Source organism: Loxodonta africana, chromosome 5 (assembly GCF_030014295.1).
Source record: "Loxodonta africana isolate mLoxAfr1 chromosome 5, mLoxAfr1.hap2, whole genome shotgun sequence".
In the NCBI taxonomy this organism is placed as follows: domain Eukaryota; kingdom Metazoa; phylum Chordata; class Mammalia; order Proboscidea; family Elephantidae; genus Loxodonta; species Loxodonta africana.
The window spans coordinates 81,240,736-81,266,870 of NC_087346.1; the positions used below are offsets into that span (position 1 = coordinate 81,240,736).

Genomic DNA, 26,135 nt, shown 5'->3' on the forward strand with positions numbered 1-26,135 from the left:
AGGGAAAATGGTGGGAGACATGGAAGGAGGCAGAGAAATGCTCAAAAAGATTTTAATTTTAGAGCACGAAACAATCTGGCTGAACCAAGTTAAAAACATTATCTAAAAACAACTGTGATACACTAAAGCACTCTTGATTCCCATTTGTGTCCATTAACCACTGAAAAGCACTGGATCTGAAGTTTGTTTTGTTTCTTTCCAAGGATTATTGATGATAAAAGCACACAATCAACCAGTCTAAAATATCAGAAGGAGGTATCTTGCTAGTCATATTTGCTTTCTCCTCCAGCATGTCACCCGCCTACCTCATTCACCTTCATTCAAGCAAAGGGTTGCCATCAGCTCTCCTCTTCATCTCCTGCTGGTGATCATCCCAAGATATGGGCCCAGAAGTCTGTCCATCTCCTTCTCCTTGGCAGTCCTCTAAATCTGCTTCAGGAGCGCACAGAGGTTAGGAACACCTCACACCTTACTGGCTCCTCACTTTGGTCGGTCGCTTTGGGCCCAGCCAGATCATCACTGCTATTTTTCCATAGCCCTTCCATTCCTAACATTTACTCATGACAATGATCTGTCTCCAAATCTTGTCAATCACCTTTTCCTAATAAAATATTATTTGAAATCTTCACCACCTATATCTGTTGTTTTTAATTGCTGTCAAGTCAATTTCAACTCATAGTGGCTAGTTTTTAATAAAGATGCAATTTATATGATTCCTGTCTTTTTCATCCTCATCTGGAGTACCCTTGGTATTTAATTCCACCTACTTTTTTTTTTTTTTTTTTTTAAGTGGCTAGGCTGATTCTAGGCTGGTTAAAAAAAAAAATTATGTATACCACCTATAGCCAATATAAAACAAACCAAACCCTTTGCTGTCAAGTCAATTCTGACTTATAGTGAACCTATAGGACAGAGCAGAACCGCCCCATAGGGTTTCCAAGTAGCACCTGGAAGATTCAAACTGTCGACCTTTTGGTTAGCAGCCATAGCTCTTAGCCAGTACGCCACCAGTGCTCCATAGCCCATATATGCTACCTAAATCTACATACCTCAGTGTAGATTTCCTCACCACTCTCCATGGATCAGCAAAAAGGACTTGCTGAGCTCTGTCTCCTGCTTGAACAATATATCCCCCTTTGTCTAATAATACCACCATCTAGCCCTCCCTCATGGTCACAGGAAACCCTGGTGGCATAGAGGTTAAGAGCTATGGCTGCTAACCAAAGGGTCGGCAGTTCAAATCTGCCAGGCACTCCTTGGAAACTCCATGGGGCAGTTCTACCCTGTCCTATAGGGTCTCTATGAGTCGGAATTGACTTGACAGCACTGGGTTTTGCTTTTGGTCATGGCCACTATTTCTGGTGTTTGTTGTATAGGTTGTAACGCAAGTAATCTTTCACTGACCATCTGGAAGGAAGAAACTTTTGAAGCTACAAAGATGATTTTGAAGGAAGATGATTTCAACAGGGAATACTTGCAGTCTGTCCAGAGTCTAACATTCCTTCAGAGAAAGCAGCAGTTTCTATAATGGTGGCTACTGGAATGAAAAAGAAGGAAGTGGTATGCATCTATTTACAACCCATGTCTAGCTCATCATTTCTTTGGCCACAATGTATAATATTTTTACCATCTGTCTGACATCCTTTGACTGCCTTCTTAGTTTCTAAAGCTGGCAAAGGGTCATCCTTGTGTCTCAAAACTGAACTGGCTAGACTTTGTCTGAAAGAGCTCTCAGAGGAAGTACCAACTGAGAAATGGGAGCTTTAGTCATTTACCTACATAAGCAGCCCTGCTAGAGGGCCTTCTCATGGGGGGAAAAAAAACTGAGCCCTGTTGTAAATTGAATTGTGTCTCCCCCAAATACGTGTTGGAATGCTAACCCCTATACCTATGGATGAAATTCTGTTTGGAAATAAGGTATTCTTTGTTATGTTAATGAAGCCTCATCCGTGTAAAGTATGTCCTAAACCTAATCACTCCTGAGGTATAAAGAGCCTCATAGACACAGAGACAAGCAAGCACAAATTGGGGAGAATAGATGGCACAGGAAGATCGACAAGGAACCTAAGTATGTTGGGAGAGATATTGACCTTCTCCTGGGGCAGAGAGCAAGAGAAAACCTTCCCATAGAGCTGGTGCTGTGAATTGGGACTTCTAGCCTCCTAAGCTGTGAGAAAATAAATTTCTGTTCTTTAAAGCCACCCACTTGTGGTGTTTGCATCATAGCAGTACTAAGAAACTCAGACAAACCCCAGCAGAGAAATTCCCAGCTCCTGACAGCTAGAATTATAGATTCACAACTTGTGCTACCTGCAGGCTTGGAGTGGAGCCACATGGACTCTTGTCACCATATAAGGAAATTCTTGTTGCCCTTAATGCTTACATAGTTTCATGTTATTTTTAACTTCTTCTTTAGGTCAACATCAGACTTGGTCATGGCCTACCACACAGACAAGATCAAGGTTGTTCATTGTTTTTGTATTTGGATTTTTTTCTCCCACTATGTAAGCAGATACCATATAAAAGGAAATGAGATTAAATTACATGAGGATGAGGAAACCAACCCAGAAATTAAACACTGAAGTGTCCTTTCTCAAAGATAACAGTATTTATTGAATGCTTATCATGTCCATACTCATAAAACCTTATGGAACTGATGTCATTATTATATTTATTAAACTGCCGAAGAATCAGAGGCACAGAGAGTTTAAACAACATTCCCAAAGACATACAACTCCTAAGTGGTAGGGCCTGGATTCCAACCCATGCCAACACTCTTAACTGTTTTTACCAGCGTTTCTCAAAATGTGTTCCTCAGTCTCACAAGATGTTCCATTAAAAAATGATCCTATGCTGTCGTTGTTAGGTGCTGTTGAGTCAATTCCAACTCATAGCAACTCTATGTACAACAGAACTAAACACTGCCCAGTCCTGCACCATCCTCTCAATCAATGTTATATTTGAGCCCGTTGTTGTAGCCACTGTGTCAATCCATTTCCCTTGAGGGTTTTTCTGTTTTTCACTGACCTTCTACTTTACCAAGCATAATGTCCTTCTCCAGGGACTGGTCCCTCCTGATAACATGTCCAAAGTATATGACACAAAGTCTCGCCCCCTTTGCTTCTAAGGAGCATTCTGGCTGTACTTCTTCCAAGATACATTTATTCGTTCTTCTGGCAGTCCATGGTATATTCAGTGTTCTCTGCCAACACCATAATTCAAAGGCATCAATTCTTTTTCAGTCTTCCTTATTCATTGTCCAGCTTTCGTATGCCCATGAGGCCATTGAAAGCACCATGGCTTGGGTCAGGTGCACCTTAGCCCTTAAACTGACCTCTTCGCTTTTTTAATTGCCTGGATTGGCAGTTCTCCATGAACATCATGAAATAAAGGCTCTGAAGAGACTTTTTTAACTTAGTATTTCACAGATTTTCACAAGCTTACTTGACCGTGGCACACTTTTTTGCATAACTACCATTAACACCCCAGGAAATACACAGTAGCAGAAACACTGGCTCAAGGTGATGGCAGAAGACTTCCTTCAGAATCCCAGACTCCCTTCAGATCCTTTCTGGCTCCAGTCACATCATGTCACAAAAGGATTTGCCCCATGTTTCCCAAACGGGTCACAAAACAAAGTCCATCTCTTACAGATCTCTAAATATCTACGGCAGAATCTTTTGTTTTTTGCTTTTAGTACTGCCTGGTTGGAAGATCCTACAAAGTAAGCTTATCAAAGTCTTAGTACATGAGATGCTGGGTGTAGATCATAACTGATCCATGACTTCCTAAAATTGCAAAACTAAAATTGTAGGCAATTTTAGTCCAGCTGGCTGCCCTCTGAGCTGAGCCGCACTTTCTACAGGCAGGAGACTGAGAAGAATTCAGCTAGTGAGTTTGTAGAAGGAAATGATCATCTGTAAATAAAGAAAAAGGAAAAGTTCAGCAGAAGTTAGACCTTTCCTTCCAAATGGATAAGCACCCTACGGGTTTCAGTGGGACAACAATTTTCAGGCACAAAGTTCTTTCATCCAGCTAGTGTGTGGTGTTCAGACCACACACTGGGTATTAGGAGTTGTGAGAACTTGGACAAACCTCCCTTTACTTCAGTTTCCTCATATAAAAATGAGATAATGAAAGCCCCAAAAGTTTGTCATAAAAGTTAAGCAAGATAAAGCATGTAAAGTGCTGAACTCAGTACCTGCATCTAATAAATACTTAGTAAGGGATGGCTATTGTTAAGACTGAAACCCTAATGGCTTAGTGATTAAGTGCTATGGCTGCAAACCCAAAGGTCAGCAGTTCAAATCCACCAGGTGCTCCTGGAAACTCTATGGGCCAGTTCTACTCTGTCCTATGGGGTTGCAATGAGTCGTAATTGACTCAATAACAACAGGCTTTGGTGTGTTTTTTTTGGTTTTCTTTAAGACAATGCAAGTGACTCTGCAGAAATTTGGTTCTACGTGGCCTCAGGCAAGTCCCTTCCTCCTTCCAGGAACCTGTTCTCACTCACTGAGAGTTTTCTCAATAGCTCCTTCACCTGTCAAGGAAAATAATGGTGGCCTTCTCATTTTTTTTTTGGCAGCTGTTTAAGAAGGTGGCAGCTAGTCTCGACCTGACTAACAGGTTCTGACAGAAACAGGGTGGGTACACAATTCCAGAAGCTTCTGGTCTCACCAGTATTCAAATCATTTAACGGAAACACAAATTAGAATTCCGGGAATAAAGCAGGTCTTGGTACTAATTAGGAAAAGCCTTCTTTTCATCATTATATTATTTACCAATGCAGGATCAAAGTGGGAAATGCCTTTAAATAATAGTAAAAGTAACAGGTAAAATGTAGTAAGCTCTTACTATATAGCCTCTGGGCTAAGCACTTTATATATATTCTCATATTTTATGCTCAAACAACATAATGATATAGGTACTGTTTTTAAGTCAATTTTTCAGACAAGGAAATAGATCCTTAGAGAGACCAAGGAATCAAGGAACTAGCCTGAGGTCACAGGCCAAGCAAGTGTGTCAGTGCTTTCATCTAATCCTAGGTAGTCTAATTCTAGAGCCAACACCTTGCTGCACTACCTACCTGAGCCAAACCCACTTCCCCGCTGAAGTCATTCTTTCTAAGTGATCTTCAACAAGCTGTGTCCATGCGCCAGCTTTTCAATGACCAGAAAGACAACCAAAATGGTATATTTTAGACCAGGACACACTGCTGTGTTTCACCAACACTTTGCCCATCTTGTACCAGATATTAGCCATCAAAATTCCAACTGGATATTACATTGCTTAAAAAAAAAAAAAAGAAAAAATTAACTACTTATGACCTGTTTGTGAGTCTTCTTAATTCCCTAAATAAGGATTATTCCTCAATACCACAACCTACGTCTTTGATTAAGCCAGTCATAATCCTAGAATGCAATCCTCCTTAAAATGAAAGGTGACTATGACGTCTCAGGGCTCTAAAACCATATAAATGTTAGGTGAAGAGAATATGTGATGAAGCAATCTCCTGACAGTAAGGGCCTTTTGACTGAATTGGTTGGCTATTTGTTTCGGTATTGTGAAGGACTTGCCTCTCAATGGATTTTTTTTTTTTTTTTAATCCTGAAAACAGTTCCTTTTTTATTTAACATAATAGCACTTCTGCATTGCATACATGAAGAAATTAATAAAGCTTCAGCTCTCAAATATTCTTACATTTTTATTTAAGTATAAAAAAAGTGTCAGACAATATCATAAGTGTTCAGGGCAGTATTGCCATAGACAGAATGTACCACAAGAATGCAAGATGTTAAAATACGAGAAACTGTTCAGGGGGATGAGGTGGTATATGAGAATTCTCTTTTCTTTCTGCACAGTTTTTCTGTAAACCTAAAACTGCCCTAAAAAATAAAGTTCATTTTAAAATTAAAATAAAAACAAAAGAAGTAATATGGAAGATACCTCAGAAAATTTAAAACGAAAATGTTGATACAAAATGATGACCAGAACCAATTAGTTATGCAAAATATTTTGGCTCCTATTATTGCAGCCCAGCAATTTTCTAAGTTGACGCTACTGATGTTCAGGTCCATCTAGAATTGCTGAAGGTGGTATAGGTCTGAATTAAGATGTATGCAAATAATTATAGCCCTGCTTAATTACATAGTGTTCACTATGTGCCAGACATTGTTCTCACTTAATCTTTGTAACAGTCCTATTACTACATACATGAGGAAGGTGAGGCAATGAGGCAAAAGGAGGTGCAGCAACTTATCTGAGGTTACAAACCTCCAAAGTGGCAGAGCTGGGACTAGAACAGGGAAAAGATGGGTCTAGAGTCTGAGTTTTTTGCCACTACACTCTGACTCAGTGTTATTCCCAAAATGTCAGCTTCAACCCAAGGAACTCCTAGTCATAAGGAGCCTTGGGTAAGGAAGTCTACGCTTTGGGCTTCTCTTCAGGGAAGATTTCAAGAGTTCAAGAGCTACTTAGACTGGAACAATTGGGTGATGGGTGGGGTGGAGGGGTGGTGGCTAACTGGCCCATCTGGGTTCTTTTGGTTCCTGGAAGCCAGGTCCTGACAGAGTATCTAGCCTTCATGGAACTGCCTCCTGCTAAGGAAGTGCTAAGTCAGGATGACTACCTGGAAGTCCTGATGGTGTAAATGTTCTTCTAGCCTGTGGTGTTCATGTTTCAGAGAGATGAAGAATCTCTGGCACATGTAGGCCCCCAGGAATTGCCCCCACAAAATGTAAAGTGTTGCATGAGGTGCCGATAGGGACTGAGGGTAGAGAAGTCATAAGTTCCTGCCTTTCTGAAAATCACATTCTAAAGTTCCTTATTGGTAGCTATTCTTGATTCTCACTTCCCTCAGACTTCCCTCAAATATCTTTAAGTACTTCATTTTCAAGAAATTTCTAGTATAACATCATTTCTATCTTTTTCAAACTAAGAAATGAGTTGACTATCAAAGTTAGTCAGCTCATGAAAACGAGCCAAACAAGTTATGGTGACTCCTGTGCCTCGTGTCTTGCTCTGAGTCAGGCATAGGCATCACCGAGGCTTAGCATGTGATGAGCTGGCCCTCATCATAACTGATATCCCTCAGCTATGGACTCTAGGATGGATGTGCACCAAAAAGCCTGGGACTAATAGAGAGCTTTGTGTCAAGACAGCAACCTAATTCCCATATACTCTATATGTCTCAAGTAATGCTAGTTTGAGTTGACACTGCCAACATCTTTTGGTGTATTCTCAACCAACTAGAAAGTCTTTTCATGGTAACAGGAAAATTAAGAGGTGTTCATTAAAGCCCAAACAAGAACATCATCTGGTAACTTTGCTATGTAACTGTGGGTGGAACAACAACATGTTTTGAGGTTATTTTCAATGCAACATTTATTGTATATCTATCATGAACCAGTAAATGTATCATCTTCTTGAATACAGAGATAAATAAGACAGCCACCTCAGTGAAGATATTCTAATACAGTATTGGTGGAAGCTGCAAATGTCCATGGCATTTTAATGTTGTGTTTGTTAGTTGCTGTTAAGTTGATTCCAACTCATGGTGACCCTGTTTGTGACTGCCTTATAGGATTTTCTTGATGTAATCTTAATGGAAGTACGTTTTAATAGAAGACGAACAAAATTTGTCCTCTTTGCAATCTGAAGGAGACTTAATTTGATGTTAAATTAGATGCTTTCTAGGAAACCCTGGTGGCATAGTGGTTAAGAGCTATGGCTGCTAACCAAGAAGTCAGCAGTTCACATCCACCAGGTGCTCCTTGGAAACTCTATGGAACAGTTCTACTCTGTCCCATAAGGTGGCTATGAGTTAGAGTCAACTCGATGGCAACGGGTTTTTTTTTTTTTTTTGGTAGATACTATCTTATAAATAAACAAATTTATTCTCTTATCCTTGGATTTTGAAGAGTGAGACAGAGATCATAAGGTTTTCAATGGTTAGGCAAAATGTTTTTTTTAAAGCTTTAATGATGTCAGAATAGGGATCACTCTTGTTACCGGGAACAAAATCTCCATGATGCAAGCTGAAGGCATTATCATGTAAAGAAATAAATCAGTTTGGGGGTAACAAGACATGTTCCCCCCATTGGCCAATGTCAGTTATCTAATTTAAAGATTTGAGCAGGGAAGAAGGACATTCATTAGTGGCATGACAGAGACTAATAGTTGTCGATCGGATACCCCACCCTGTTTTTCCCTGCTGAGAGAATCTGATTTGATTATATTTTCTCCAATGACACTATAAATTCTGCTCTCAGGGATGAACCATGATTGCTCTAAATCCATCACGATAATCCCATTGTATTTTGCCGATGATTGGCTTAGAGGTTAGCATGTGATCTATGTGTGATCAATGATAAGGCAGTCTACTAGGGAGGCTCCTGGGAAGGAGTTTCTTCCCTGATGAGATAGAGAGAGACATATGATATATTTCTGCTCTCTTTCTACTAAGACATTTTCCTGTGAAGGTATGATACCTGGAGTTAACCACAACCATCTTTTATCATCATCAAAAAAGGTAGTGACAATGTGATAAAGTCAGAAGGCCCTTAATGATCTGGTCAAGCTGCTCAGCCACTCTTAGAGCCAACCTTCTCAGGACTTTCAGCTATGTGAGGTCGTAATAAACACATGCTCATGCAAATAAACAAATTTATGCAGAAAGAAAGTATCTTGATCTTGTCCCAGGCTCAAAGGCAGCAAATGGGAAGGGTTGAGATTTTGAGCCCAGATATGCCCAACTCAAAAGTCACTGGCTCTCTCCTCTATGCAGGCTTAATTAAAGTAGAAAAGACAAAGATCAAGTGCAAGAAATGGATATTCAATATCTTGGCTGTCTCCTCCCCAGAGTGTCCCTGTTATTTGCCATCAAGTTGGCTCCGACTCAGCTATTTATAATAGAACAAAATGCTGCCCTGTTTGGTGCCATGTTTACGATGGTTGGTATAAGGGTGTCCTAGCATACCGCTAAAGTGAATATCCTCCGAGCATACACTAGGCAAGTCTTAGATTTGTTCAGGAGTTTTTGCTCCCTAGTCCCTAAGTCAAGGTCACCTGTAAAGCAGTCGGTGGCATCCTTACCAGTCAAGTCTGGCCAAATGACCTGAACAAGACGGTTTGGTTTAAAGCTGCTTTAGGGATTCAAATCCAAATGCCAGGAGCATCAACAATTCTTGATATTTTTCTATCTAGACAAACGCAGCTTGAATAAACATTTCTCTTGATTCTTGGTTATGCATAAATTATCTTCTTTAAAAACTTTCTGAAGGTGTCCACATTACGTCAAATACTTTAACAACTTATTTTTCCTAATAAATTATGATTCATCTTGTACTGAAAGCAGGTATATACTTTTCTCATAAGTCAAAATTACTATAGAAAGGGTGGAGCAATTTGAAACGCTTATCATGAAAGGCTTAATATGTTATTGTCCTGAGTAAAGACGATCGTGGCCTCAGGAGAGACCGTAGCTCCTAGGAAAAATAACATGTTGTACAAAAGTTTTTTTATTTTTTCTCCCAGAACTGAGGGGAGGAGGTAGAGGGAAAAGAGGAGGAAGTAAGCATCTTAGAATCAGTGAGAGTCCCAGGTGGCCCTCGACTTCTAGCTGAAAGTTTGGGGTTTTGAACCCACCCAGAGATGCCTTGGATGACAGACCCGGCAATCTACGTACTTCCAAAAAGTTAGAGCATTGAAAACCCTATGGAGCAGCCCTACTCTGCACACGTGGGGTCATAATGAGTTGGAATTGGCTCAACAGCAAGTAACAAGAACAACAAACTCAAAAGTCCAGCAGCACTGGCATCACCTAGGAGGGAGTTAGAAATGCAGATTCTCAGGCCCCATCCCAGATCTAGAGGATCATAATATGCATATTAATAAGATTCGTGTGCACATTACAGCTTAAGAAACAATGATTTAGAGCAATGGTTCTCTACCTTGGTTGCACTTGAAATCATTTACAGAGTTTTAACAATACCACTGCCTACGTCCAACCCCCACAACCTCTGATTTCATTGCTCTGGGGTGCCTTCAGAGCACTGAGGTTTTTTTTAAAGTTCTCCAGGAGAGTATAATGTTCAGCCAAGGCTGAAAACTACTGGTTTAATTGGCTGATGGTGGCAGTTTCAGGTTATTTGTTCCCCTCAGTAACACTAGGAAGTATGTGAATTTCTCCATTTTAGACCTGAAGCCATGAGACCCGGTGACAGAATCTTTATGGTCAGGTGTAGGATCTTCCTTCAACAACAGGGAATGGAATTCTGAGTCCAAGGGTGCTTTGCATTAGATAATAGATCTTTTCTTACGAATGTGCGTGTGTGCAGTGTATCTTTAAAAATAAGAATATTTTCTGTGCTCTTAATGTCTATCCACACTGTGCTAGACAATTTTGTCCATTATTTCTAATGTTCCACTAACTCAACAAAGGAGGCATTATTATCTCTTTTTTCTAGATTTAGAAGTTGAGACTCAGAGATGTGAAGGCATTTACCCAGGCCACACGTATGATAAACGGTGCTGTCAGAGTTTGGAGCCGGGTCTTCTCTGTCTCCAAGTTTATGCTCTTTCTCCTGCCTCAAATGTTTCCATATAAACACAAATTGTATTTCAAATCACCTACATTTTCACTTCAGTAAATATATAAGATAAATCCTTTTGAAAGGCAAAAACTTATTTGTTGCAATCACTTCTAATCCACTTACCCTATAAGTTACAAAGTTTATGTATAGATTTCCCCAAACAAGTGCAGTTCCAGCCCTGATTTTAGCCTGTACGACCACCACAACCAGTCGCCGTTGAGCCGACTCTGACTCAAGGCAACTCCGGGTGTGTCAGAATAGAGCTTCAATCCATAGGGTTTTCAACGGCTGATTTTTTGGAAGTAGAGCACCACGCCTCTGAGCGGGCTCAAACCTCCGACCTTTCCGTTCGCATCCTAGCGCAATAACAGTTTGCACCACCCAGGGACTCCTTAGCCTCCACAGGGTGAATTCTAATACAAGCAACTAGGGTTACTTCACCTCCTTTCTCCCCACTTCCCCTTTCCACACCTTACTTCCAAGCCTTTTGCGGAGTGAGGTTTGTTAAAATGAAATAAAAGGGTTACCAGTCAAAAGAAAACCACCCGATTATTGCTGTGTGAGCACAGTATATTCAGCTTTTCAAATACCAGAGCTAAAGGAAGTAAACAGGGAATAATCAAAATGCTACTCTTCTGTACGGGTTTAGCAGGCCTTGTGTGGTGATTTTACCAACAGGAGCATATAGACACGCAGTCAGATGTTGGTGTACCCTGTTCTCAAACATTTAAGAACGATAATTCACACTGTGGAGGAAACACCCCATCAGGAACACTGGGACTTCTTTTTTGGACATTTATGCCACAGTATATCACAACATGCCTCTTCTATGGTACAGGCCATCCTCCAGTCTCTGAGTCAAAGCACTGGGTCTACCTGAAACAAATTCCAGTAACTGACATATATGACCTGAGAATGGGAAAAGGAGTCTCCAGAACACACTGGACAACAGGCAGATGCCAAGCAGATAAAAGTGATGCTTTATAAAAAAAAAAAAAACTTTATAGACTTCGTCAAATGGCTACTTCATTGGCAAAGTGACATGGTCTATGCTGAGTGCTTCATATGCATTAGTCCACTGAATCTTCATTGCAGCTTTTCAAGGGAGATTCTACTAATGTCATTTTACAATGAAGATGTTGCAGCAGAGAGAGGTTAACTGACTTACGTAAAACCAAGTGGCTAGTAACTGGTGGAACAAAGATTTGAACGGCAGTACCCTAACTCTAGGCCCTGTATTTTAAACTCAATACTGCCACCTATAAGTAAGATAGAGTATCACTTCCTGTAGGGATGAAGTTAAAGTGGAATGTCATGGACAGGATGGTGGGCACAGTGTCTGTTTCTTCTGTTTCCCTAACAGAACTTTGATTTTCCTTCAAGGAAATACCTTGTCCCTCCTCCTTAGCCAACATGTAGTAACGATGTAATAGCCATGATGTTTGTGTAGGCTGACCCACCTCAACTCCAGATGGTTAGTCAGTATACTCTCACACCCCTTTCAACAATGACCAGTTCACCTTGGTTTCATCAGAGAGAAGCTGAGAAAATGTCATTTGATAATTATGAGAAATGACACTTCTCCCCTGGAAATGGACAAAGAAGCATGTAACTCCAGTTGCTGCGGACAGCTATCTTTGAGACCATACGGTCCTAGCCTGGCTAAGAATAAAGTCAGAATGAAGAGATAGAACCAAGACCTTGACCAAAACACATCTTCCTTTGGTTTTCAGATATATGAGCCCCTTATTCCACATTATTGTTTAAGCCACATTGAGTTGGGTCTTCTGTTACCCTGTGACCGAAAGTTCTTCACTGATAGATGGATACCAACACTGTATAATTTGTTGTACTTGTAATAATTTCAGAGAGAAGAATTTACATTCTAACAGCTGTAATTTTGAGAAGGACTTCACTGTGAACATCTTCCTGAAGATAAAATACACAGAATTGTCTCCAGATCAAAGCAGTAGTCAGATAATTGTTCTGCAGCTCAGCTAGATGTCGTAACTTAAAATTCCTCATGACAGGTTAATATGAAGAAAGGCATTCACACTGAGTTAATCATATTGCTGTTCATCAACTTGTACAACCATATGAAATATAATTTATGTAAAACTCAAGGAACCTAAGCTTCCTGTTCTGAGAATTTGGTGGAAATAATGTCATACGCATCGTTTAAACTAAGAACAGGAAATTATGTTGAGAAATAAAATGTGACCAGATTGATTGTTTCTTCTCTTTTTCAAAGCCATTTCCACCCTGAAGTTACTCAGAAGTTCAAAGAATGCTACCCTACAGCAGCATGACTCAGTCTCCCGTGGTCTTGCTTATAGGAGGTTGCAGAATTTGACTTCTGCATGTTGAATCTGATCCCCTGCCATATATATGGAGCCCTGGTGGTGCAGTGGTTAAGAGCTTTGTTGCTAACCAAAGGCTGGCAGTTCGAATCCACCAGCCACTCCTCAGAAACCCCATGGGGCAGTTCTACTCTGTCCTATAGGGTTGCTATGTGTCGAATTGACTTGACGACAATAGGTTTATATATGTATACTATGAAAACCAAAACCAAACAAACAAACCCTTTGCCATTGAGTTGATTCTGACTCATAGTTACCCTATAAATCTCCAACCCCATAACTCAAAACATCAATTCTTCTTTGATCTCCCTTATTCATTGTGCAGCTTTCGCATGCCTATGAGGCAATTGAAAACACCATGGCCTGCGTCAGCACACCTTAGGTCTCAAAGTGACATCTTTGCTTTTCAACCCTGGAAAGAGATCTTTTGCAGCAGATTTGCCCAATGCAATATGTCATTTGATTTGGAATTACTAATAGACAAGTTAAAGATATTGTCCCCCACCAGGAACACATGCTGTTCATAACTGAACAAGCAGCTATTGCTCATGGCAGCAAGAGACACCGAACACCATGAGGAGGAGTCTTGCTGAGAGGACATTGGAAAGACCATATTAATAGAATTTGGGCTTGTGTTTGTTGATTTTGGAGGGAATTCAAGGAAGCGAAGCTTTGCTCTGGGTTGGGCGCTGTCGGTGAGCAAGGTAATTCCATGACTGGGTATCATAATCAATCTTATCTAGGAGGGAAGGCTAGAGTGAGGCTAAAGGTTTAATTAATAAAGAAGCAGCTGTCACTTGTAATAGCCAGGATAGGTGGATATTTGATCATTTTTGTGGTTTAAACACTGTTCATAATTTTGTCTGTGTTCTGACTTGGTGGTTTTGTTTTTGTCTGGATCTATCATGGTCACAGAGTGACTTGTCTGATGTCAGTGTTTGGGGAGATTGTTTGTATTCAGCAGGAGGACACCCACACCTGGCTGTGAATGCTGAGACAAGCTCCTATGTCAAGGGCAGCTTTTCTGTTTCTCAAAGCCTTACACGTATTTCAGTGTCTAGTCATATAAAGCAAATCTTCCAAAGAGAGAAAAAGGTCCAAAAAGTCTGCAAAGGAGATTTGTAAATTATAATGTTAGTTAGTGGGGAATTGCTTTATCAAGTTACCAGTAGCTTCCATTAGAGAAAGCCGATAAAATTACCGTATATCTCATCTCTGTCGTTCAAACTTGGACAATTTTTTTCAGATTTCATCAACACAAAGTTTCAAAATTGGCTGAACAAATTCTCTTCGCGCCAAGAAAAACTGGGCCAAACTTGTAAGAGTCCACAAATGACTGAGCTGGAAATGTTTACCAAGTGTCAGCTGCACTGAAGCATGTATTTTCGTGTGTGCCACAGCAAATCTGTATGACTCTTTTGAAACGCGTTTAGGCAATAGAGGTCAGAGAAGTATAAAAACACACATGCGCTTTGACTTAGCAATACTGCTCATGGGACTTTACCCTATGTAAATATTCTTTATAAAGAGAAAAACTGCATGCATAAGATGTCAACACAGAATTATTTATAGTGGTGAAAAAGTAATAACATCCTAATGTCAAATTATAGTGGAATATTTAAATAAATTTGCATTCAAGTCATCTAGATTGTCTATTTAACCATAATTTAGATGATCATTACTGGAGCTGAAATGGCTCATCAATCCAGTCCTGCTTTGAGTTAACATGGCTGGGTCTTTATATCTCCACTTCTACCCGCAGTGGCGGAGCCCTGGTGACACAACAGTTAAGCATGAGGCTGCTAACCAAAAGGCTGGCAGTTTGAATCCACCAGCCACTCCTTGGAAACCCTATGGGACAGTTCTACTCTACCCTATAGGGTCGCTATGAGTTGGTACCGATCAGACAGCAATAGGTTTGGTTTATTTTAACCAGTCAGTTGATGTAGGCCGACTCCACAAAGGCATGACCTTGGATGAGGTGACCGTGCTGCTGAGACAGTCCCTAAAGGGTCTGAAAGCTGAAAGCCATCTGCTCACAGCACACCAGCAGCTGGACAATGTAGGAGAATCCAGCTGACAGAGTTCCATGTCCACCACAGTCCACTCACAACACTGCTGGAGTCCACTTCTTCATGAACATATGGGTGTAGTTCCTCCAGGATTCCAGGGCATCTTTCTTCCTGGAGGAAACTTAGGAGAAGAAAGAAAGTGGGACTAACTACAGTTGCTGCCACTACTGCTGCTCTTGGAACTGCAATGGATACTGATTGGCTCCAACCCTCCATTATTCAGTCTAGATTTTCCTTCACTTTAGCTGGCACCTTTGCTAATGTTAGAGGTTTTCCTGGTGGCCAACCCAGATTCTCATCCCTAGAGGACCAGGAGCCCTGATTACCATGCCCTTCTCAGGCCAAGATTGCTGAATTTGTCTATTTATCATCAAAATTGAACAAGACAGTGCAAAGAGGCACCTAAGTAGGTTGCCTGAATTTAATCCACTTCCATGGGATCCCACATAACATCTTCTCCAATCAGAAGACACACTTTCCACAAAGAAGATGAGGAAGCCTGCCTATGACCTTGAGATCCACCTGTTGTATCACATACCAAACCACTCAATGGCCACCAACCCAACAGGGCATTAGAATGGCTTGCTGACGGCACAGCTGAAACACCAGTTTAGAGGTGACACCTTATACAAGTGGGGAGCCATTAGCCAAGATGTAGTATATACCTTGATGTTTAGCAGGGCCACTCCTTAGTTTTCAAACTCATGTACTCTTCAACTTCATGACACTGTATATACATGGTACAGTGTCATGAAGTTGAAGAGTACATGAGTTTGAAAACTAAGGAGTGGCCCTGCTAAACATCAATTCTAATGACCTGCTTGAGGAATTTGGTCTTTCTGTTCCACCAACGCTGAGCTCTCCAGGGTTAGAGATCTTACTTCCTAAGGAGGACAATACATCTGCCAGGGAACCGGCAAGAGTCCTGTTGAATTATAAGCTACAACTTCTGCCTATACACTTGAGACTCTGTGTCCAGAGGAAACCCTAGTGGCATAGTGGTTAAGAGCTACAGCTGCCAGCTGCCAACCAACAAAAAGGTCGGCAGTTGGAATCCACCAGGTGCTCCTTGGAAAATCTATGGAGCAGTTCTATCCGGCCCTATAAGGTTGCTATGAGTTGGAATTGACTCGACACCAAAGGGCTGGCTAGCTGCCCATGTCCAGAGACCAGCAAGCAAAAAGATGAGTCACCATCATTTCAAAGGTATTTGACCTTAATTATCAAGAGAAGGTAGGACTTCTAATACATAATGGAGACACTTTTTTGACAAGTCCCTGACTCTTCATAGGGTTTGTCACGCATCCTCTGAAACACATTTTTCTTAATAGACCTTCAAAAGTGTTATGTCTAGACAGTCCAGACCTCTTTGGACTTCATTATGACCAAGGGTGGGACAACCTCTGGAAAAACTGTGAATGTATATGATTGTCCATTCCATGTGAATGAGAACTATTTCCGATCCTCTATTTTGACAGAAATAGTGCACAAAAGAAGGGGCAGAGTGGGCAAACCCCACCTTTATTATTAACTATGTAGTAAGGATCAGCATGAATCCAATTCCCACTTGGAAATGGATCTAGTCCTCACCTTTCCCCACTTCCATCCTCTTCACCAGCCACCCAAGCAGCATTCTCTCTCTCTTTCCAATCCCAGCCACCCAGAGCTGGGTCACAAGTTATATAGGCACCATCTATTAGACTAGCTGTTCATGCAGTATTTCTCTGACCTTCAGCCACCCAGAGCTGGGTCAGAGTTGACAAGTTAGAAAGACTCAGTCCTTCAGATCAACTACCCACATAGCCCTTCTCTGACTTAGCCACTGCAAGCTAAGTCAGAGCTCACAAGTTAGAAGGCACACACCAGTCTCTGCTGGCTCACTGCTCCTGTGAGTTTGTTATTCCTCAGAATGACTCACAGAACTCATGGAGAGTATCTATACCAACAATTATCCATTTATTATAACCCAAAAGGATGTAAATGAAAAGACACATCAAGGCGAGGTCTGGGAGGAGTCCTGGTGAGAGGGTTCCTGAGAACAGATGCTCTAGCCAATTCAGGAAGCCCCAACTACTTCCGCATCCAGGGATTTTTGTTGACCTCATTGCCCAGTCATGATTGAGGTCTCATTGTATAGTCATAATTGATTGAATAACTGAATATACAGGATTGAAATCATGCTTCCCCCCCCCATCTCTTCCTGAGGTTAGCTGACTAGGTGTGGTCTTTGTGGCCCCCGCTCATTTGCACATGTTTTTAAGTGTTTCCTAGTTGTTTTAGAAAACAAAGACATCTTGATTACTCGGGAAATTCCAAAAGCTATGTTTCAGGAACCAAAGACAAAGGCTGAATTTAGTTCTTTGTCTCATAAATAGAAAAGAACACATTCATCAAATCAGTAACCCAGTACCGTCTATCTAAAGCCAGGTTAATCTGCTCTATCAAAAAGACCACGTTTGGCACAGTGGTTGCCACTGGGGTTCTTACCAGTTGGTTGGGTTTGTGAAAACTACCTTTCAGCGGTATCATCTGTTTTCTTCGGGAGCCATACTATTAAATGGAATATGACAAGGATCACCACCTCTATATTGTTCAGATCCTTAGAGTGGCACTGATTTCCATCATCCCTTCAAGGGTGCTGTATTGTTTTTTGTTTACTCTTTTGGTCAGGGTAGATGAAGAGAGGAACAGTTTCAAAGCTTCCACTTGACCTTCCCCATTATGATAGCTCTTAACGCCACCCACCAAATGTGTTATATAGTATTTGTGGCAATTGTCATGTATGTCTAAACCAATTATATTATTTAGAAACAGAGGATGACCCCCAGGAGGGTCAATCAATGAGTTCCAGTACCCAAAACAGACTCAGGTCTGGAAACTGGGCAAAGGGTCAGGACTTTTTAGGGGTACAACTTCACTCAGCCTCCTGACCATCCAGCCTCGATTTCCTCTGATGGTACAAGTACAGTAGTACCATTGTTGGCAGCCCAGCTATTCTCTCCTGGAGAATACAGTGTTCTATTAACCATCACTATAATTCTCTGCAAGTGAAGATCCCCTGCCACTTGACCTTGTCACTCATTATATCAATCACATCCACTGGCTCCTGATGGTTAGGTGCTGCCACCTGGCTTCATACATCACCCAAAACAGTAGATGAACGTAGTGATCCCTGATCCGCTCTCACCAGCACATTCTCAATGGCCTTGGTAAATGATGTATCATCCGAGACTCCTCATGGAACATAATCATCTGGGTTTTTGGTCTTATACATTATATCCGCTCCAGCAAGCTTACTTCCTTGACTTTGACTGAGGTGTAAGTACATATAATAAATTCACCAAATTAAGGGGTACAATTTGATGAATTTTGACAAAACCAGTTTGTTGTATAACCATTTCCACAACCAACACATAGAACATATCCATCATCCCCAAAATGTCCTCGTGTCCCTTTCGATTAGTCCCTTCTCCCTACCACTGGCCTCTCACAACCACTAATCTGCTTTCTGTCACAACAGTTTTGCCTTTTCTGGAATTTCTTATAATTGGAATCATACACTATCTAGTCTTTTGTGTCTGGCTTCTTTCACTTAGAATAATGTCTGGAGAGCCATTCATGTCCTAAGAATTGGTAGTCTTTTTAAAATTTTTTTTTATTTTTATTGTTGCAAAAATATAGATAACACAATATTTGCCAATTCAACATATTTTACTTGTACAGTTCAGTGAATGACATCAATTACATCAATTATGTTACGTATCCATCATCAATATCCGTACCCCACTATGTGGATATACCACAATTTGTTTAGCCATTCATTAGCTGTTGGACATTTGAGTTGTTTCCACTTTGCGGCTATTATGAATAAAGCTGCTATGAGCATTCACATATGAGTGCTTGTATGAATATACATTTTCATTTATCTTGGGTAGACACCTAACAGTGAGCTTTTCTGGTCATATGACAAGTATATAATTAACTTTCTCAGAAAATTCTCCATATGGGCTGTACCATTTTGCATTCTTAACAGCAGTGCCTGAGAATTCCAGTTGTTTCACATCCTCTCCAAAACTTGGTATTATAAATCTGTTTAAATTTTGCCATTCTAGTGAGCATATTCATGAAGATGGCACAGGACCAGGCAACTTATCCACAAGGCCGCCCTGGGTTGGCGCTGACTCGACGGCAACTACACAACAGAGTGTGTGTAGTGGTGTCTCATGATTATAATTTAGGTTTACCTAAGACTGATAATTTTGAGCACCTTTCCATGTGCTTATTTGCCATTGTATGTCTTCTTTTGTGAAGTGTTTGTTCAAATACCCATTTTTAAAAACAGGTTATCTTCCAATTATTGGATTATAAGATTTATTTATATTCTCTAGATAAAAGCTCTTAATAATATATTTGTTTTATAAATACTTCCTCCCGGTCTGTAGTTGCTTTCTTGTTTTCTTAAGTGTCCTTCAGAGAGCAAACGTTTTTAACGTTTGTCAAATCCAGTGAATCTTTTTTTCTTTTATGATTTATATTTTTCGTGTCCTGACTATGAAATATTTGTCTAACTCAAAATTCAAAATCCCATCTTATTGCCTGCTTTTTTTAGACCACTCTTGGCACCAACTGCCATAGTCTGGGCTCCCTGGAAAGCAGACTCTGGGGCACAGTTTAGTGTTGATCGTGTTTATTAGGGATTGCCCTGGGATGGAGCACTTGTGGAAAGGAGGGGAAGGAAGCACTGGAGGGCAGAGGGGGGTGAGCTGAGATGTAGGCCCAATAGCATCAGCCACCCCTCTGGGCAGCTCCACGGAATAAAGAGCCCCATTGATCACTCATGGATATGGGCAGAACCCAGCCAAAGCAACTCTGCAGCTAACATAGCCCCTGAAAGGGCTGACAGCAAAGGCTGGGACAATAATTCATTTATCAGAGAGGAACCTGAGAGGCACATCTCCATGTCTATGACACTTGTGCTTTCCTACCTTTGTCTGGAAATCACCTCTTAAGCCTTCAAGACTCAGGTCAAATATTACTATGTTCTCTAACTCTCCCATAAATCAGAAAACAAACCAACAAAAAACCTGTTGCTGTTGAGTTGATTCTGACTCATAATGATCCCACGTGTTACAGGGTAAAACTGCTGTGTAGGCTTTTCTTGGCTGTAATCTGCAGTGGGTGGTTTTCTAATCTTTATGTAAGCAGATCGCCAAGCCTTTCTTCTGCAGCACCACTGGGTAGGTTTGAACCACTAACATTTGAGTCAGTCAAGCACAAACTGCACCACCCAGTGACTTTAACTCTTTTTATGTAGGTTGCCGTATCTTCTGTAGTCCTACTGCACTATGTTCAGATACCTTTAATGACTCTTACCTCTCAGTATTGTGGTTTATCTGTTTCTGTCTATCTTTTTCCTAGAACACTAGCTCTTAAAAGCTTGGAGTTGTGCCTTGTTCATCTTTAGGTTCCATGTGTGCATCTTGTTATAGAAACTCAGGAACGTCAGATTAGTTGCTTTCTTTTAAATATGACTTCAAGCTCCCACCAACTAGGCAATTCGATCTTTGTTATTTCTGGATTGCTTCCACCAGCCTAGAATCTGAGAGTCTTATTTGTGCCTAGAAAATGGGTTAGAGCCCCCAATCCTCTGCCATTGTGGTTGAAGCTAAAATCCTTATTGTGCAAATAAACCCTCATCGTTCCTTGAAGGCAGGAACTACATTCTTTCTGTGCCATGAAAGCCCTGGCTAGAGTGACTATATGTACAGTTTGTTCAGGATAGCCCCAGTTTACACCTATTGTTCTGGCATAATTACTAAAAGCATCCTCTTTCACTTTCAACAATATCCCTGTTTGAATGATAAATGTATACGGTCCCCTAAGTCTTGAGTTTCTTTGCCAAGCCTCGAAGCTCCATGTGTACAGTCGCAAAGTGCATCGCACACCTTCTCTTTACGATCCCTCCAGAGGCTGCCAAGGACTGAGGTGCAGCTGCACTCCGGATCCACTGGTATTGCCTCATTCAGTCTGGGGAAATATCCCCTCTCCTTGCTTAAGATTCCCCAAAGGTCTGCTGCCGCTTTCCCCTATTCTCACCACCCCCAGCATAATCTCTTCAGTTCCCTGGGCTCGAAAAAAACAAAAATCTGAACGAAAGGTTGATTCTAGCAACTGGTGTTTTTCATCCCCCCTGGCATCAAGAGGTACAAGGCATGGACTACATCTTTGGAATGCAAGGGGAAAAACTATGAGGAAAACATAAATTAATATCTCAATAAATTACTTTGCCACCTTTGAATCTGAGTCTGTTACTAGTGTCTGGCCCAGAGGGGATGCTCCATGAATGCTGGAAGGAAGGGAGAGAGAGAAGAGGAATGGAAGGAGCTCACACTAGGAAAAAAGGGTGACAAACCATTTCAAGAGTACCCACATGAAGCACAGAAGTAACTGCCCTCAAACCATGGAGAGGAGATGACGGTATTAGAGAATCTGGGTTTTTCTATTACTTCATGAACCCTCATAGGGTTTCTAACACGCCTGTATTTGCTTCTAGTCTCTAGTCTCTTATCTGCAGGCTGGAGAATCAGGCTGATTACTGTTGCTCCTGTATTGAACACAAATCAGAAAAAAATGCTGAAAACAATCAGTAGATGTATGGCACAATTAGTGACTTTAGCTAGCTCAGGTGGAAGCTGGTGTAAGGCTCTTAAGCATGACCTCTGCTGTGTAATGGAGCAGTCAGCTGGACCTCAGCACCTTTCCATTCTAACACACTGTTACGATGGCTCTGCTTCAATGTTGAACACCTGCAGCCTCCACAGAGCTTTCACCAAAAAAGTATTTCAGCTTCAGCCACTAGAGTGCGCCACAGCCTAAGACCTGAGATGTCTCTACCCCTACTCCCACTACACTGAAACAGTCCAAGCTGCAGGGCAAAGCTGTATTGAATTAAGTTGTATTGCATTGTTTCTTGCTATTTTGTACTGTAATGGATGGTATTGAGTTGCACGAAATTCAATTGTGTTGTATTATGTGGATTTATACTGTGTGTAATTGGATTGCCTCAGACAGTGCTATTTGCTATTACATTTTTTTAAATTGATGCTAATAATCGATGCCCATAATTGTGATTTTCTTAAATGAAAGTGGCTGAAATTGAAGCACAACAAAGCATCACTCACCTCAACCATTCTCCCTCAGAATCGTTTACAAAGAGACAGCACGTTCTAGTTGGAAGATCTTGGGAGGCTCGGTCTACGTCCTGAACCACTGCCTCTTCAGAGCCTAGAACATTGTACATAGGAGACGCTCAAAAATATGTTTGAACAGCCCTATTCCACATATACTTAGGCACATTGTCACAGTGGACTTAGGCACATTATTTAAGTTTTTCTCAAAGTGGCTCCCTTGATTACTTACAGCCAAATCATCTGGGTGCTTATTAAAAAGGAAGGACCCCTGTGAGGTGATGGCAATGGTGATATTGGTAGTGGGGAATCTGAATCTCCATTTTAAAAAAACATCCTGTGTGTATATTGAAATTTCAGAGCCACTGGCTTAACCTACTCCCAGGCCGTTTTCTTCCTTTCCTCACCTGAAGAATTAAAGAATTAACTAAATCAATTCCTTGGTATAAATGACTCTGGGGAGTCGTCACCACTTGTAACCAAAACAAAATCAAACCCATTGCCATGGAGTTGATTCCAACTTATAGACCCTATAGGACAGGCTGGAACTCCCCCAGAGTGTTCACAAGGTTGTAAATCTTTACAGAAGCAGACTGCCACATCTCTCTCCCGAATCGGCTGGTGGGTTTGAACTGCTGACCTTTCAGTTAGCAGCCAAGCACTTAACTACTCTGCCACCAGGGCTCCTCCCTCACCACTTGTAAAGGATAGAAAATGTCAGTCCTTATTTCTGCGGAAGCAAAATGCAGCCAGGGAAAAGCGAGACTTGAGCTTACTCCTATCCATCGCTCACTAATCTACTTCTTACTGGGCCACCAGCTGGGGCCCCAGATGTGAAGCTAAAAGAGCTGGAACCTCACTCTGAATCTAGCGAGGAGGATGGAGGAGGGGTTTGTTCTAGCAAGAGGAAAGAGAAAGCAAGAGACAGCCGTCAGTGCTCCACTCTAAAGTGTGGTCTCTGAACCAGCAGTGTCGGCATTCACCTGGGGACTTGTTGTTAGAAGCCTTCAAGTCAGTTCCGGCTGATAGCGACCCTATGTACCACAGAATGAAACACTGCCTAGTCCCTATGCCATCCTTATAATCATTGTTAAACTTGAGCCAGTTGTTGCAGCCACTGTGTCAACCCATCTAGTTGAGGGTCTTCCTCTTTCCACTGACCCTGTACTTTACCAAGCATGATGCCTTTCTCCAGGGACTGATCCCTCCTGATAACATGTCCAAAGTATGTTAGATGCAGTTTTGTCATCCTTGCTTCTAAGGAGCATTCTGGTTGTCTTCCAACAAATTTGTTCGTTCTTTTGGCAGTCCAAGGTATATTCAGTACTCTTCACCAGCACCACAATTCAAAGGCGTCAATTCTTCTTTGGTCTTCCTTATTCATTGTCCAGCTTTCACATGCATATGATGCAATTGAAAATACCATGGCTTGGGTCAAACGCACCTTAGTCTTCAAGGTGATATCTTTGCTTTTCCATGCTTTAAAGAAGTTCTTTGCAGCAGATTTGCCCAAGGCAATGCCTCTTTTGATTTCTTGACTGCTGCTTCCATGGCTGTTGATTGTGGATCCAAGCAAAATGAAATCCTTGACAACTTCAATCTCTTCTCCATTTATCATGATGTGGCTTATTGGTCCAATTGTGAGGATTTTTGTTTTCTTTATGGTGAGGTGTAATGCATACTGAAGGCTGTGGTCTTTGATCTTCATCAGTAAGTGCTTCAAGTCCTCTTCGCTTTCAGCAAGCAAGGCTGTGTCATCTGCATAACGCAGGTTGTTAATAAGTCTTCCTCTAATCCTGATGTCCCATTCCTCATATGGTCCAGCTTCTCAGATTATTTGCTCAGCATACAGATCGAATAGGTATGGTGAAAGAATACAACACTGCTGCACACTTTCCTGACTTTAAACCCTTGTTCTGTCTGCACAACTGCCTTTTAATCTATGTACAGGTTCCTCATGAGCACAATTAAGTATTCTGGATTTCCCATTCTTCATAGTGTCATCCATAATTTGTTATGATCCACACAGTCGAATGCCTTACGTAGTCAATAAAACACAGGTATACATCCTTCTGGTAATCTCTGCTTTCAGCCAGGATCTATCTGACATCAGCAATGATATCCCTGGTTCCGCGTCCTCTTCTGAATTCAGCCTGAATTTTTGGCAATTCCCTGTCCATATATTGCAGAGGCAGTGGCTTTTGAATGATCTTCAGCAAAATTTTCCTTGTGTATGATATTAATGAAGTTGTTCGATAATTTCTGCATTTGGTTGGATCACCCTTCTAGGGAATAGGCATAAATATGGATCTCTTCCAGTCAGTTGGCCAGGTAGCTGTCTTGTTAGAAATGGAAATTCTCAGGCTTCACCACAGGACTTACTGAATCGGAACTTCGGGACTGGGGTCCAGTAGCCTGTGTTTTAACAAGTCCTCCCGTGATTGTGAAGCAAGCTAAAGTTTTAAGAACACCTGCTGTGTTCTGCATGCAGCTTCCAGGACCAGCTAAACCTGGAGAACATGAAGTCATGAACCATGATTTCTCTAAGGTCCTTGTGGGCTTAGAATGTTGGCCAAAGACTCTTGACAATGGCTGTGTGGTTAGGCTTCTTTTTCAGGAACTAAGCACAATCTTTAGCAAGAAGCCACTCTTGGAAAATCCATAGACTTTTAAGTGGGGTGGTCAAGGGAGGAATTTCTATGAAGGTGACAATTCAGCATAAAACTGAGAAAGCCATGTGTATGTCCCATATGAGGAAATGTATTTCAGATAAAGGGTGACAGCAATTGCAAACAACTTGAGGAACGACAAGGAGACCAATGTAGCTAGAACAGACAGAGCAACAGGGAGACTAACAGAAAATGTGATCAGTTATGTGATGGGGAGGGAGTCAGACTGTGTAGAACCTTGAGGGCCACTGTAGGAACTCTGACTTTCACACTGAGTGAAATAGACAACGCTTTGAGCTTTTTAAAGCAGCATGTATGACATGACCTAACTTTTATCTTAAAGCATCACTTTAGCTCGAGCACTGATATTAGACTGCGTGGGAAGAGTAGGCTTGAACCAGGAGACCAATTATTAAGTTTTTCAAAAATCCAAGAGTGGGACAATGATTCATCAGACCAGATGGTAACATAGAGGTGTTAAGAATTGGAGAGTCCTAGATATATTTTAGGAGCCCTGGTGGCAATAGGGTTAAGCATGTGGCTGCTAACTGAAAGGTTAGTAGTAGTTTGAATCCACCAGCTGCTCCGTGGGAGAAAGATGTGGCAGTCTGCTTCCATAAACATTACAGCCTTGGAAGCCCTATGAGGCTTCTGTCTTGAAGGATCACTATGAGCTGGAATTGACTTCATGGCAACAAGTTTGCTTGTTTGTTTGTTTGTTTGTTTTTAAAGACATATTTTAGAAGCAGAGCAAATAGGGTTTGATGACCAATTGAATGACAAAAAGAGGAGTTGAGACTGTCTCTGTTTCATGGCCTGAGCAACTTAAAGGATATATTTACCATTTACTAAGATGAGTAAGGTGCCCTGGTGGCACAGAGGAGGCTGGGTGGCACAAACGGTTAATCACTCAACTACTAGCCAAAAGGTTGGCGGTTCAAACCCACCCAGAGGTGCCTCAGATCTACTTCCGAAAGGTCACTGCCCTGAAAACTCTGTGGAGCTGCTCTATTCTGCACACATGAACTCGCCATGAATTAGAATCTACTTGATGGCAACTAACAACAACAACAAAAGGATGGGTAAAATTGCAATTTGGGGTGGTTTTTGATTAGGAGTTTGATTTTTGACATTAGATTTGAGATGCCCACTGGAAATCCAAACGGATATGTTGAGGTCAGTGAAAATGAGGGAAACCTTCAATGAGGTAAATTGACAAAATAGCCACAGTAATGGCCTCAGACATCCCAATGAT

General features: G+C 41.3%; 1 long non-coding RNA gene across 2 annotated transcripts in view; it reads right to left on the minus strand.

Annotated features, from left to right (window-relative positions):
• Window positions 1-873: 873 nt before the first annotated feature.
• Window positions 874-26,135, minus strand: part of LOC135231442 (uncharacterized) — a 69,068-nt gene continuing 43,806 nt past the window's right edge. The window contains exons 2-3 of one of the 2 annotated variants that reach the window (XR_010322082.1): window positions 22,206-22,308; window positions 874-3,917 (exon numbers count right to left, since the gene is read on the minus strand). This is a non-coding gene — a long non-coding RNA (uncharacterized LOC135231442). Of the gene's footprint in view, window positions 3,918-7,533; window positions 15,146-22,205; window positions 22,309-26,135 lie in introns of those variants that run through there. The other variant, XR_010322083.1, reaches the window with a different exon arrangement.